Raw genomic sequence first — 14136 nt, forward strand, 5'->3', positions numbered from 1 at the left:
AAGGCCAAGGGGTCAGGAGTCCAGTTGGTGGCTGCGGCAGTGTCCAAGCCAGAGGAGAGCAGCAAGGCTAAGGAATGGACTGATATTGGATCTGTAACAGACATAAAGAGGATGGGATTTGCAGACAGGTAAGAAGAATTGGGGATCCAAGACGACTCCTTGTTTTTTGGACACAGTGGCTGTTGATGTCATTGGCTGAGATGGGAAGGTCTAGGGTGCAGCTGAGAGGTGGGTCTTTAGAAAGTGCTTGATAATTGGCTGAATGAATGAATGAGCGGGGGCGGGGAGGAGGTGTGAGCTGGCAGGGCTGCCCCACCTGCTACAGTCTTCCCATCGGATTCCTTGGGGAGGATGAAGCACCACCCTCTTTGTTTTTCACATGCTTTGGCTACCAAGACCCTGAGGCTGGGAAAAGATTGAGGGCAGGAGAAGAAGGGGACGACAGCGGATGAGATGGTTGGATGGCATCATGGCCTCAATGGACTTGAGTCTGAGCAAATTTCAGGAGACAGTGAAGGACAGGGAAGCCTGGCGTGCTGTAGCCCATGGTATTGCAAAGAGCTGGACACGACTGAGTGACTGAACAAGTTTTTCAGCACGTGCGTCATTTCTCCCAAGCAGGACTCTCTTTGCTGGGGCAAGGAGCGGGGGAAGGGTCATCTTCCTCCCCACCCCCATCCTGGCTCAGCGCAGGGCCCTTGGATTCTTGGTTCCAGGATACTGGCTTCCAAACTCATTGGAGAACAGAGGCACCCGAAGGACTGAGCTGTGTCTGAGGCTGTAGGACCAACTTTGTTTCTCACCTCCCTCCTTAGTTAAGGAAGTGGCCTGGATGAGTCTCCATGTAATTTTTAGGGGCGTGGGGGTGGGGAGTTTGTGTTATTATTTGCCAGGATGGAGAAGAAGCTTACAGCCTGGGAGGCCCTTGTGTGGGTGGGGTCTCAGACCAGGGCCTTTTTTTTCCCTTGCTCTATTTACAGCCTGCTATTGATTCATCAACGCCGGCTGTTGTGAAAATACCTTTAGTCCATAAAACGTGGAAAATTGCATCTGAGCACTCATGCTGAGTCATTTCTCTGAGCATGTATTCAGCCAGGACAGTGTTCTTGAGGCCAGGCCCAGGGCGGGGCCTCTGTGTGGGTTTGTGTTTATTTATTTAAAAAATTTTTTTTATTTATTTCTTAAAAAATTATTTATTTATTTGGCTGGGCTAGGTCTTAGTTGCAGCTCGCGGGATCTTTTACATTTTGGCATGTGGATCTAGTTCCCAGACCAGGGATCGAACCCAGGCCCCCTGCTTTGGGCACACAGAGTCTTAGCCTGTGGACCATCAGGAAAGTCCCTCGGTCTATGTTTAGCCTGTAGGCAGCCCCCGGTGGCCCCGTCAGCCAGCTAAAGCTGCAACACACAGGCTTCAATCATTCATTGAATCAAAAATGATTTTAAGCCCTTTGTGTGTGTTGAGAGTGAAGCTGTGTCACCAAGATGGGGAAGAGCATGGAGGGACCCCCTGGGGGTTCTCAAGTCTCCAAATAACTTCAGGGGTATGTCAAGGGATGGGGTGCGGGCAAGATGAGGAAGAGAAAGTGAAGGGAGCATCTCAGTTGGGGGTGGAGAGGAAGCCTAGGCTTAGCCTGAGTCCTACGGAGCCTTTGGCCTGAGCACTGTCCACTCCACCACAACCCTGGCCAAGGGCGACCTAGACACTGGGGTCCGGCATGACTCTTGGCTGGTAGGGAAGGAGGGAAGAAGGCAGGAGAGAAGAAACCAGTCTTTCTTAAGCAACTATTTCATGCCAAGTCCTTGCCTAAGCTTGTTCTTAAGGTCTTGTGCCTGGTCCAGGAGCACTGGTGACTTGGGGCTACAAGGCCCTGGGCCAGGGATTTCACCCCTCAAGTCTTTTATCCTCATCTGCCTCATCTGTTTCATCTGGCCTCAGGCTTGTTGTGAGGCTCGAATGAGGCGATGCAAAGGCATACTCAATAAATGGCCCTTCGTGGTTTTATAAATAATAATGACACAGTTCACATGGATTGAGTACACCCTGTCCAGGCTCTATGCTAAGTGTTTTCCTTGCAGTAAATCATTTAACCCGCCCCCCTGCTGCAACTTTGAGGCGAGTTCAGTCCCATTGTACAGATGAAAACGGCAAAGTGTAGAGGCATTAACTTGTCCAAGGCCACAAGAACACTAATGGTGGAGCCAGAATTCTGACCCAGGTGATAATGATTTATATCTCGTTCAGTACATCAAACCAGTTGAATTAAACTGGTGTTTCTCACTGTGAATTCTCCAGAACCCTCACCTCTGCCCCATCTAAAAAATTTGCTTCACTATCTGATAAGCATGAAAAATGCTGGAACACTGCATTCTCTGGCACTCTGATATATCAGAGGCTCTCAGACATGTTGTGACGAAAAAGGAAAAAGCAAAGAACCTGTTTATGTGTAACCCAGCATTTTGAAGCTTGTTCGCTCTTGGAGTCTTACTTCTGAGTCATCTTACTTCTGAGATGCCCTTAGTTAGATCAAGATGGAGACTTACACATGTTCCTGAGGCACTGCTGACTTTTGCCTGCTGCATCAGGAGTCTTTCACTTTCTTAAAGGGGTGGGGGGCATCCTGTGGACCACCTGGTTTTTGTTGTTGTTTAGTTGCTCAGTTGTATCTGACTCCTTAGTGACCCTCATGGACTGCGGCCTGCCAGGTTCCTCTGTCCATGGGATTTCCCAGGCAGGAATACTGGAGTGGGTTGCCATTCCAGGGGATCTTCCTGACTCAGGGATCAAACCCGGGTCTCCCACATTGGCAGGTGGATTCTTTACCACTGAGCCACCAGGGAAGCCCACCCTGATTTTAGGACGCTGTCTTTTTGCTTTGTTCTCTCATTCATTTTACTTATTCATTCTACAAATGCATCTTGAGTTCTCATAGGCACAATGAGAAGTGGAGAAGATGCAGCTTCTCTTTTGAGAATCTCATGGTCTGACGGGAGAGAGAGTGTGATCAGAAGTTGCAGATACGGGGCTTCCCTGGCGGCTCAGTAGTAAAGAGTCCTCCTGCCAATGCAAGAGACGCAGGTCCCATCCCTGGTCCAGGAAGATCCCACATGCCTTGGAGCAACTACGCCTGTGGGCCACGACTAGTGAGCCTGTGCTCAGGGCCCGGGAACCACAGCTACCGAGCCCACGTGCCTAGAGCCCATACTCTGCGACCCCATAAGACCCCAAGCTGCAGTGAAAAGTAGCCCCCGCTCTAGACAGCTGGAGAAAAAGCCCTCGCAGCAATGAAGATCCAGCAGAGCCAAAAATAAATACATAAATAAAATTAGATATTTTTAAAAAAAGGAGTTGCAGGGGGGCTAGGGAAGCAGAGTGGATAATACCCACCCTGTCTGAAGCCAGGGAGGGCGTTCTGGGGGAGGCGTGGCCTCAGCAGATCAGGTGAAGGGCTTTGGGCGCTCAGGGAGGTGGGCAAATCACTGTACTATCTGTGGAGAAGCCCTGCATTACCTCAACTCTGCAAGACCGCCCCCTCACCCCCACCCCAGGATTATCGGATTCCATTTTATGAAGGCTATTTTACAGCTCTGCAAATCCTGGGTAACTGATGGCGACGTAAACCAATTTCGGTCTATACTGTGGATTCAGAACCCGCCTGCAGGGCATCGACTGGCTGCCCCTCCCCAGTTCTGCCTCCGTGTCTACATTCATTTCAGTAGTCCCAGTCAACAAGTGTGTCTGTTCTTCACCTCTTTTGAACTGGTTATATCTCTTAATTTTCCTATGGATTTAGGAGTGCAATAAACTCTTTAACGCATGTTCATTTTTATATGTGTGACAGTCATGATTTGACCTCTTTTCAAAGGATAGTAGCTAGAGGCTTCCCAGGCACAGACCCAGAGGCTTGGTCTCAGCACTAGGCATTGAGTAGCAGGTGGCCCGACCCAGATCTTCACCCGAGCAAACCATTGAAAGCAACTGAACTGGGCTGTTTTTTCAGCCTCCACTCAGGAAGAGTGGAGGCAGTTTGTTGCCATTCAGTTGCTAAATCATATCTCTTTGCTACCCCCATGGACTGCAGCACACCTGGCTTCCCTGTCCTTCACTCTCTCCCAGAGCTTGCTCAAACTCGTGTCCATTGAGTCAGTGATGCCATCCAACCATCTCATTCTCTGGCGTCCCTTTCTCCTCTTGCCTTCAATCTTTCCCAGCATCAGGGTCTTTTCCAATGAACAATCCCTCTGCATCAGACGGTCAAAGTATTGGAGCTTCAGCGTCAGTCCTTCCAATGAATATTCAGGACTGATTTTCTCTAGGATTGACTGGTTTGATCTCCTTGCAGTTCAGTGGACTCTCAAGAGTCTTTTCCAGCACAACAATTTAAAAGCATCAGTTCTTTGGCGCTCAACCTTCTTCATGGTTCAACACCGCCCCCGCCACCACCACCCTGGGTCTCTTGCGTTGAAGGCAGATTCTTTACCATCTGAGCCACCAAGGAAGCCCTGGGGGCAGCTAGAGTAAAACAAACCTTTGTTGTTGTTTGGTCAGTAAGTCGTGTCTGACTCTTTTGTGGCCCCATGGACTGTGGCCCGCCAGGCTCCTCTGTCCATGGAATTCTCCAGGCAAGAACACTAGAATGGTTTGCCATTTCCTTCTCTGGCAAATCTTCCCAACCCAGGGGTTGAATCCAGGTCTCCTGGATTGCGGTAGATTCTTTACCCCTGAGCCACCAGGGAAGCTCAGAACAAAAAACATGCTAATGATCAATTGACAGGCATCGATGTGCATGGAAACTGAATATTGCTTGGCTCCGTGTCACCTCCCGATTGGCGAGCCTGCAGAGGAGCTGAATATGACTCTTCTCTGGTGAGATCCATAGCATCTCTGACACTGCCATTCCTCAACGACAGTCAGGGAGCACACAACAGGCACAGCTAATTTGTTTAATGAGCTTGCCCTGAGCACAGACGCAGGCAAAACTCACCAAGAACAGAGGTGAGTGGGGACACCTGAAGCCTGTGTCTGAAACGAGGCTTGTTAGAATCGCCAGTCCTAGGCACCCTTAACATAATTAGCTAAAAAACAGTTCCTGAAATGCGCCAAAGAAGGTGAGAGAAACTGGACTCTATCTAGGAACGTCTTGTAATATATGCACCATTTGAAGGAAGCTGGCCTGGGCTCTTCCAGCCTCGCCCCACAGGCCTCGGGCTCCAGGAAAGGATTTCTTCATTTCTCTTCCTCCTCCCTCCTCTTCATCTAGTAGCTCTGGCCAGAGAGCTGATGGAGTCCTGTTTCCTGTCCTCCCTGGGGCGGGCCCTGCTTGGGGGCCCTCGGCCAGACACGACTTTGCCCCACTCCCTGTCAGTGTGGGACTGGGAGGGTTTCCAGTGGGCCAGAGCACTGGGCATGTATGATGTACCCAGGCTCTGTGCCGGTGCCCATGACCTAGACCCATTCACTGTGCAGAAGGGTCAGGGCTGTGGGCACAGGGGCGCCCCCATCAAATATTCCTGCAACACCCAGGGACGCCGTGTAGGCGTCTGAGGAGCCAGAATTGGCAAAGGGCAAGGAAACGGCCACATAGTCTCAGCACCTGCCCAGACTGGCTTCTGAGCTCTCTGGGGCGGCTCCAGGAACGCAGGAGCTGGGGCGATGGCTGGGCCTGCTTCCCTGGGGCTGGGTGGCACTGCGCTTTCCTTGAACCCCTCAGGACTCCTGTAGGGGTGGGGTCCCGAAGGTCCCCTTCCTCCTTGGCAGGCAACCCATCAGGAAAGTGGCCCTGATCCCCAAGCTTGGCTTCCTCATCTGATTTGCATAACAGTCTGCCCAGACCAGCTCTGTCCATTGAGCACCCAGGGCCGGAGCCCGGCACTGCCCTTTGGCCAAAAACCCCAACCAGCCAAACAAACAAAACTCTGGTGTAAGGACAGGCTATCGATGGTTCCTGGGCAGTCTTTCTGGGGAGCTGCCTGCTGGGGACTGGCTGGCTCTGGAGTAAGCTTGGGTCAGTCCCAAGCAAGGGGCCCTCCTGGAAACTGCATCCTCCTGGCGAGAGGCCCACCCTCCCATCTGTGGGGCTGGAGGAAGCCCTGGGAGAATCTGTCACACACACACACACACACACACACACACACACACACACACACACACAGAGGCATGGCGAGGGATGTCATCACAGCACTGCCTGTCTTAGCAAGACTAGAAATAACCTCCTCCATGTCCAACAGTTGGGGAGGGGATCAGGGATTCTGGGCTTCCCTGGCGACTCAGTGGTAAAGAATCCCCGGGCCAATGCCGGAGATGTAGGTTCGACTTCTGGGTCTGGAAGATCCCCTGGAGAAGGAAATGGCAACCCACTCCACTATTTTGCATGAAAATTCCATAGACAGTGGAGCCTGGTGGGCTACATGCAGTCCATGGGGTCGCAAAGAGTGGAACATGATGGAACACACAGGCACCCATTTCCATGGAGTACTGCAAGCCCAGAAAAGGAATGAGGGTCTCCGCAGTGTGCGCACAAGGAGGGAGGGTAGCTTCTCCGTACCCATCCCCTCAGTGCACTCAGCGGCTCAGTCGCGTCCAGCTCTTTGTGACCCCGTTGACTGTAGCCTGCTAGGCTCCTCCGTCCGTGAGATTCTCCAGGCAAGAAGACTGGAGTGTGTTGCCATCTCCTCCTCCAGGGGGTCTTCCTGACCCAGGGATAGAACCTGCATCTCTTGCATCTCCTGCACTGGCAGGTGGGTTCTTTACCACTGAGCCACCCGGGGAGCCCCCCATTTCCTCAGAGGCTGCCATCAGCCCCGGAGCCGGGCTCTCATTTCCCTCAGAGGCCCCCGTCCCCCTGCAACCTCACTCAGCGCTCCCTGTGTCTCACAACCCTGCCTCAGCCCAGCACTGAGACTGGGGCAGAAGAGTGAGGAAGAAGAGCTGGGTAGGCCTGCCAGTCTCAGCTGGGTGACCTAGAGCAACCCAGCGCCTGCTCTTTGCCTCAGTCTCCCTGCCTGTAGAATGGGGACAATCTCCCCACCTTGCAGGTGAGATAAGCACCTGGTGCACAGAGTAGGAGTCCAGCAGGGGTGAATGTGACTTAAGTTTTGCTCACTGGGAATTATGGGGGTGCAGACCAGAGGCTGGGGGGGGTCGGGAAGGTTGGGGAGCCGTTGGCGGGGGCGGGGCAGGGGCTCAGATGGCAGCCTTGCCTGTCACATGCTCCGCGTGCGTGTCAGGGGTGCTGAGCCCAGCTCCTTGGGCCGCCTCCACAGCAGACAAGGGGAAGAGGTCACGCCACCGTTTCCTGACGGAGCGGGGAGGAGGCGCATCAGGTGACACAGGGTGACAGCCCCAGCCCTCCCGCTCGCCCCCCACCTGCTCCAAGAGTCACCCGGCACCACTGGAGCGGGGAGACCTCAATTCACCCATAGGGGCTGGGGGCTTGTCCCAGAGCCACGTTTGCTCGGCGAGCTTGCTACATGAATAGAGATGACAGTTTTAGGGAACTTCTGAGGGAGCTGGTGGACGCTGTGTAGGGTGATCATTTCCGGGACTCTGAGCAGGGCTGAGCTAGAAAAGATGGGGGGTCTGAGAATGAAGCTCCCACTGGGCCTGCAGGCGCGGGGGCCCAGCCCTGCCCGTGATCTTCCATGAGCCTGACAGTGTCCAACCCCTGGACCTGCAGGCTGGCAGTGGGCTTTGGAGGGATTCTCTGTCCCCTCTGGAAAGTTAGACTTTTTTCCCCAATTAAACCTTTCCGACTTGATGATTTAGTTCCCCCTTTCACTTTCCCCTCCTCCTTTAAGTGCATATCTCATTGCTATTCTTGCAACAGACCTTAAAATAAAGCAATATGAATTATATTCTTTATTCCCTTCAAGGGCCCCATGAGGAAGACTTGACAATATCCTTGTTTTTCAGATGAGGAAACAGTCAGTGAGGACAAGGAACCTCGCTGAGGTCGCCCTGATGGTAAGAGGCCAGGGCCCAGTCTAACCCACACGCTTTCCTGCCTTCCGGACAGCAGGCCCGGCTGGCACTGGGCTGTCCCAGAGGGTACTCAGCCCACCGCCAGAGGGCAGAAGCCTGACCTGAGGGGTTGGGAGGTATATCAGGGAGGCTTCCAGAGGAAGGGGTCTGGGGATCTAGGGGCAAGGAAAGGAGGTAGGAAGAGGGTTCTGGTGGAGGAAAAAAGTGTGTGCAAAGGCAGGCTGGTGTGGGGAGGGTGGGCTTAGGTCGGGGTGGCTAGAGTGAGGGGACAAATGGAGAAGGGCAGGGTCAGGGCTCCGCTCAAGAGGCGGGAGTGGGGGACTTCCTTGGAGGCCCAGTGATGAAGAACCGACCTTCCGGGCTTCCCTGGCGGCTCAGTGGTAAAGAATTTGCCTGCCAGTGAAGAGGACACAGGTTCGATCCCTGGTCCTGGATGATCCCACATGCCTCACAGCAACTAAGCCCCCGCACTCCAGCTACTGAGCCTGTGCTCTAGAGCCCAGGAGCCGCAACTACTGAAGCCGCCCTGGAGCCTGAGCGCCACGAGAGAAACCTCTGCAGGGAGAACGCCATGCACCGCAGCTAGCAAGTAACCCCCGCTCCCTGCAGCAAGAGAAGAGCCTGTGCAGCAACGAAGACCCAGCACAGCCAAAAATAAAGAAATAAAGTTAAGAAAATAAAGAAACCCCCTTCCAATACAGGGACATGGATTCGATTCCTGGTCGGGCAGCTAAGATCCTGCCTGCCTCAAAGTGTGGCCAAAAATTAAAAAAAAAAAAAGAGGTGGGAGTGGGAGGTGAGGGCAGTGGAGTCAGATGGGGCTCAGGCGTCCCCAGGGCTGAGGGAGGAGAACCCTGGCCGGGCACGTCCCAGACACTTGGCAAGACTGGGCTGGGCCCCCAGCTGCCTGGTTCCAGTGCCTGCTAGAGTGGGCGTCTGTCTCATAGGCTTAGGATCCCAGGACAGGGATGGGAACCTCTGGCTGAGGGGCTCAGGAGACAAGCTCAGAGTTTCCTTCAGCTGAGGGGGTCTGAAGACCTCGGGACCACCTCCCCTCTTCAGCTCTTCCCAGGAGTCAGGTTCCCCAGGCTGGGATCTGCAGAGACTCTGGGTCCTCATGCTGACTTTCTAAAAACCGTATTTGCACTAAAGTGTTAATGACTCATATTGCTCACAAGATAGTGGTTCTCAACTCTGACTGTTCAGAAAAGTCATCTGAGGTGTGTGCGAAGGTAATGACTGTCGTTTTTATAAGAATGATACACGCTCCTTCTCAGACAAAACAAGCAAGTTAGAAAAGTACAAAGAAGGAAGCCACGAATCCCCTGGCTAGAATGTCAACTTCCTGAGCCCAGGAGCTTTATCTCTTCTGTTCTGTACTGTGTTCCCAGATCCTAGAACTTTCTGGCATGGAGCAGAGGCTTAATACAGCCAATTATCCACTGCTAACATTTGGTGAATGCCAACTATACACAGAGAGACAGGGAGAAAGGTCAATCGGTGGTTGTCATTTAGTGGCTAAGTAGAGTCCGACTCTTTGTGACCCCATAAACTGTAGCCCACCAGGGTTCTCTGTCCATGGGATTCTCCAGACAAGAATATTGGAGTGGGTTGCCATTTACTCCTCCAGAGATCGAACCCTACGTCTCCTGCCTTGCAGGCAGATTCTTCACCACTGAGCCACCTGGGAAGCCGAAATAATTTTAAAACGTGGGATTGTATCACACCTGCTCTATTTTAAACAAAAAGTATTTAATTTTTATTGAGTTTAATGGAAAGAAAATGAAAAACTTGCTAAATCTTAAATAAACTTTTATTTTCCACAGAGATATTCGTTCATAATGAATTTATGAAACATTAAGAAAAAAATCATGAAACCCATTAAGAGATTGGAGTCTTGGGGAAAAAGAATAAACCCTCCACTTTGGGCAGGCTCAATATGTCTTGGGATCACTTCCTCCTTTCCCGCTCCCCACAGCTCCTGGTTCTGATGTTAATATTTTCACTTTGTCAAGGTTTATAACACTTATACTCTGTTCTGCATCTATAATTCTCCTAGTATTTTGGCTTAGTTCTGTACTTAAATAGATTTCATTCTTTCTTTTGAGCACATCGTGTCCCTGAATTTTGCGTTTGGAGTCATCTCCCGGTTGAATCAGTAAAACCTGTGAAAGACTTTGAATTTGGACCAGCAAAAACAACCAAAGACTGGTGGGCGTCCTGCATCTAGAAATGCAAATTGGTTTTGTCCAGTGGAAGGCCATTGACTGCTGTCTGTGGCCATTGAACCGTACATGTGGATTCATTTCAGTATTTATCTGCCTATATATGTGTGTGTGTTGTTCCAATTTTCCTTTGAACTAGTTGGGAAATATTACTTGTTCCTTCATTACTTAAGGAGTTTAATAAAAATTTTGACATGTGTTCCTTTTATATTGTCTGAGAGTCATGATTTTACCTTTTTTTAAAAAAAAATTCATTTATTTGGTCGTTTTGGGTCTTAGTTGTGGGGCACTGACTCTAGCTGTGGTGTGGGGGCCCAGCTGGCATGGGGGATCTTAGTTCCCCGACCAGGGATCGAACCGGTGTGCCCTGCATTGTGAGGCAGATTCTTAACCACTGGACAACAAGGGAAATCCTTGATTTTACCTTTGGAAAAAATGGACACTTTTTTTGGGTGGGGTTATCGCTCTGCATGGCTGGTAGGGTCTCAGTTCTCCAGCCAGGGATTGAACCCCGGGCCATGGCGGGGGAAGCACTGAGTCCTAACCAGTGGACTGCCAGGGAATTCCCCAAAATGAACACTTCTGATGGTTAGCTGGATTCATGACTGTGTTTTCTTGTTTTTTTTTTTTTTTTTTCCTTCAAGAAAAGGCTCAAGGATACTATTTCCATGGTGTCTATGAGTCCAAACAACCCCAGCGGGTGTAACATTCTTGGTTTCCCCTTTCCATACCACTGTGAACACTCAGCTCTCTTGTCTTCTGGTCTTGAACGTTGCTGTGGAAGAATCTGAGGTTGTCAACCAAAAAAAAAAAAACATAAAACCAAGAAGGCTACAAATAAGAAAAGAGTTTATTTCGGGTCTTAAGAAGCTTAAGTCAGAAGAGATAGACTTGGGTAAAACTGAGTGTTCAGGAAAGAGGAAGAGTTGGAGGCTTGTAAAGCAAAAGCCACAAGGCTGGACTCTGACCCAAGGAAGGGAATTTTTTGTACTTATAGGATGGGCTGTCGCAAGTTATTTCAGGGTGAGGGCCCAAGTATCTGGAGCTTCTGGAACACGGGCAGATGCGTCGCGTAGATTCCATCTGGGCCGTGTGTGGGTGCCTGGTTGCTCAGCGGTGTCTGCCTCTTTTCAGCCCCATGCACTGTAGCCCAGGGCTTCCCACATGGTACTAGTAGCAAAGAACTCCCCTGCCAACGCAGAAGACATGAAAGATACGAGTTCGATCCCTGAGTGGGGAAGATCCCCTGGAGGAGGGCACGGCAACCCACTCAAGTATTCTTGGCTGGAGAATCCCCATGGACAGAGGAGCTTGGCCAGCTGCAGTCCATGGGGTCGCAGAGCTGGACGAGACTGAAGAGACTTAGCACGCGTGCACAGACTGTTGCCCGCCAGGCTCCTCTGTCCATGGGATTTCCCAGGCAAGAATACTGGCGTGCGTTGCCACTCCCTTCTCCAGGAGATCTTCCCAACCCAGGGATCAAACTCTGTCTCCTGCATTGGCAGGCAGATTCTTTACCACTGCGCCGGTTAACAACGCTGTGATGGTTTTAGGTGAAGAGCGAAGAGACTCAGCCACACATGTACATGTATCCATTCTCCCCCAAACTCCCCTCCCATCCAGGCTGCCGCACAACATTGAGCAGAATTCCCTGTAGTTCAATAGTAGGTCCTTGTTAGTTATCCATTTAAAATACAGCAGTGTGTACCTGTCCATCCCAAACTCACTAATTATCGCTTCCTCCCCTCTCCCCCAGCATCCCCCACCATAATGACATGCCTTAAAGGTGGAATTCAAAAAGAAGTGATACAAACGAGCTTCATCACAAAACAGAAAGAGACTCACAGACTTGGAGAACGAACTTCTGCGCTCTTTTCCCACTCTGCTCATCTTATTGACGTTTCTCTCTCCTGAAGCTATTAGTTTCAAGGAAGCTGCCTTTGATCCTCGGCCCCATCGCCTTCCAGCCGTGCCCTCATGTGATTTCCTTCCCTTTCCTGGTGGTTGGCAGGGTGGCCTTGCAAGTTCTTTTCATCTTGCTCAGTTAATTCGAGCATCTCCTGCAAATGGTCCACTTCTCGCCTGGGAACCAGGCTGCCTTCCCCTGGAAGGATGGTTTCGAGGGCTGTGTTGTTCTCAGTTTTAGGGGGAGCCCCAAGTGTGCAGGGGTTGGGGAAGAGGCCCCCTTGCTCAAGGCACGGGTCTTCTGTTACCTGCCCTTCACATACCCTGCACCCCAGACCCCCTCTGCCCAGCCAGGCCTGTGTCCTACTCCCGCGTCCCAGGTAGCCTGGGATCCATGAGATCGGGGGCCCCTGGAGTCCTCTGCTGGAGATTGTTTTCTTAGCGTGTTGATTCATCTCTCATAATCTGTCATTCTCATTCACATTGTCAGGTATTGGGGTAGGGAGAGTCTGTGTTCTCCTCTCACTCTGCCATCTAAAGCCTGAACTCCTCTCCTAGGCAGTCTCTTTGAAAGCAATTTTTAAAACAATATTTTTATTTTATTCTTTACCATCTGAGCCACCAGGGAAACTTCAGATGGAAAAGAATCCACCTGCAATGCATGAGACCTGGGTTTGATCCCTGGGTCGGGAAGATCCCCTGGAGGAGGGAATGGCAACTGACTCCAGTACTCTTGCCTGGGCAACCCCAAGGACAGAGGAGCCTGGCAGGCTACAGTCCATGGGGTCGCAAAGAGTTGGACACAACTGAGTGACTAACACTGTTATTTTATTTATTTTTCTGGCTGCCTCAGGTCTTAATTGCATCATGCAGGATCTAGTTCCCTGACCAGGGATGGGTCCCCTGTGTTGGGTGCGAGGAGTCTTAGCCACCGGACCACCAGGGAGGTCCCTGGGTGGCCTCTTAATACAAATCTCCAGGCCCTGCTCACCCAGAGGCCCAGAGCCTCAGATTCTGTGTGTCCGGGTGGGACCTCTCCCTCTCCACTCCAAAAGAAATGGGTGGCCAGGCCAAGGTGGAGGACTGCTGAGTCATCTACCAGGGTCATTTGCATTTCTTTCAAGTTAAAATAATGTGGTTCTGATTATGTAAAATCACATATCTATAAATATATCACAGTTTTGGAATGTCCTAACAGATGGGCATATTGGATCATTCATTCTAATGATGAGCCCACTGAGGCCCAGAGAGGGGAAGTGACTTGCCCAAGGTCACCCAGCATGTCAGCAACAGGTTTGAAGGACTGAACAGACAGGTTTGAAGACACAGAAGTGCCAATCCCAGATGTGGGGCCTTGGGATCAGGGTAGCCCACCTCCGAGGGCAGGAAGGTCTCTGCCTGTAGCAAGAGCAGCTCCCTTCCCATCTCAGGGCCTTGGAGAGAGGATATGGGTGTGGCCCTTCCCTGGGGGCATTGCTGGGGAGGGCAGCCAGGCCAGGAGGCACACTGCCAGCCCAGGTAGAGTGACCCCACTTCCCCTCCTTCCTGCCTCACCCCATCACCCACTGCCCCAAAGCCATGCTCTCCGCATGAGCCCCAGATCTGGCCAGGACCATGGGCCGGGCGGCAGGTTGAGCCGTCCTGGTGAGAAAGCAGCCTCAGAACAGGTGGGGAACCTGGGATGAGGGCTGGAGAGGGGTCGGTCAGGCCTTTCTGGGAGGGACGCCTGCTTGCCCAGGGAAGGGGCTGCCGGCGCAGTTGAGCCATGACCAGGCAACGCAGCTTGACCATCCATCAAGAGGATGGGCCAGGGACTTGCCTGGCAGTCCAGTGGTTAAGCCTCTGTGCTTCTACTGGAGGGGGCGCATGTTCAATTCCTGGTCAGGGAAGGTTCCTGCCTGCTGAGTGTCTTGGCCGGAAAAAAAAAAAAAAAAAAAAGGATGGGCCAGGACCCTCAGGCATTTAGGTCAGCCTCGCCGGGTGTCCTGGGTGTTATCAGCCACCGGCCTTTTTCCTCCCAGGCTT

General features: G+C 51.8%; 2 long non-coding RNA genes across 2 annotated transcripts; one reads left to right on the forward strand and one right to left on the reverse strand.

Moving 5' to 3' along the window:
- Nucleotides 1–7188: 7188 nt before the first annotated feature.
- On the forward strand, nt 7189–10408 carry LOC114109099 (uncharacterized). The gene is made up of 3 exons (XR_006056811.2): nt 7189–7323; nt 7913–7963; nt 10090–10408. It is a non-coding gene; the product is annotated as an uncharacterized LOC114109099 (long non-coding RNA).
- A 630-nt stretch (nt 10409–11038) lies between these two features.
- Nucleotides 11039–14017, reverse strand: LOC121817077 (uncharacterized). Its single transcript, XR_006056812.2, has 2 exons — nt 12052–14017; nt 11039–11395 (listed from the first exon to the last, which is right to left on the reverse strand). It is a non-coding gene; the product is annotated as an uncharacterized LOC121817077 (long non-coding RNA).
- Nucleotides 14018–14136: the final 119 nt, after the last annotated feature.

Source organism: Ovis aries, chromosome 18 (assembly GCF_016772045.2).
Source record: "Ovis aries strain OAR_USU_Benz2616 breed Rambouillet chromosome 18, ARS-UI_Ramb_v3.0, whole genome shotgun sequence".
In the NCBI taxonomy this organism is placed as follows: Eukaryota; Metazoa; Chordata; class Mammalia; order Artiodactyla; family Bovidae; genus Ovis; species Ovis aries.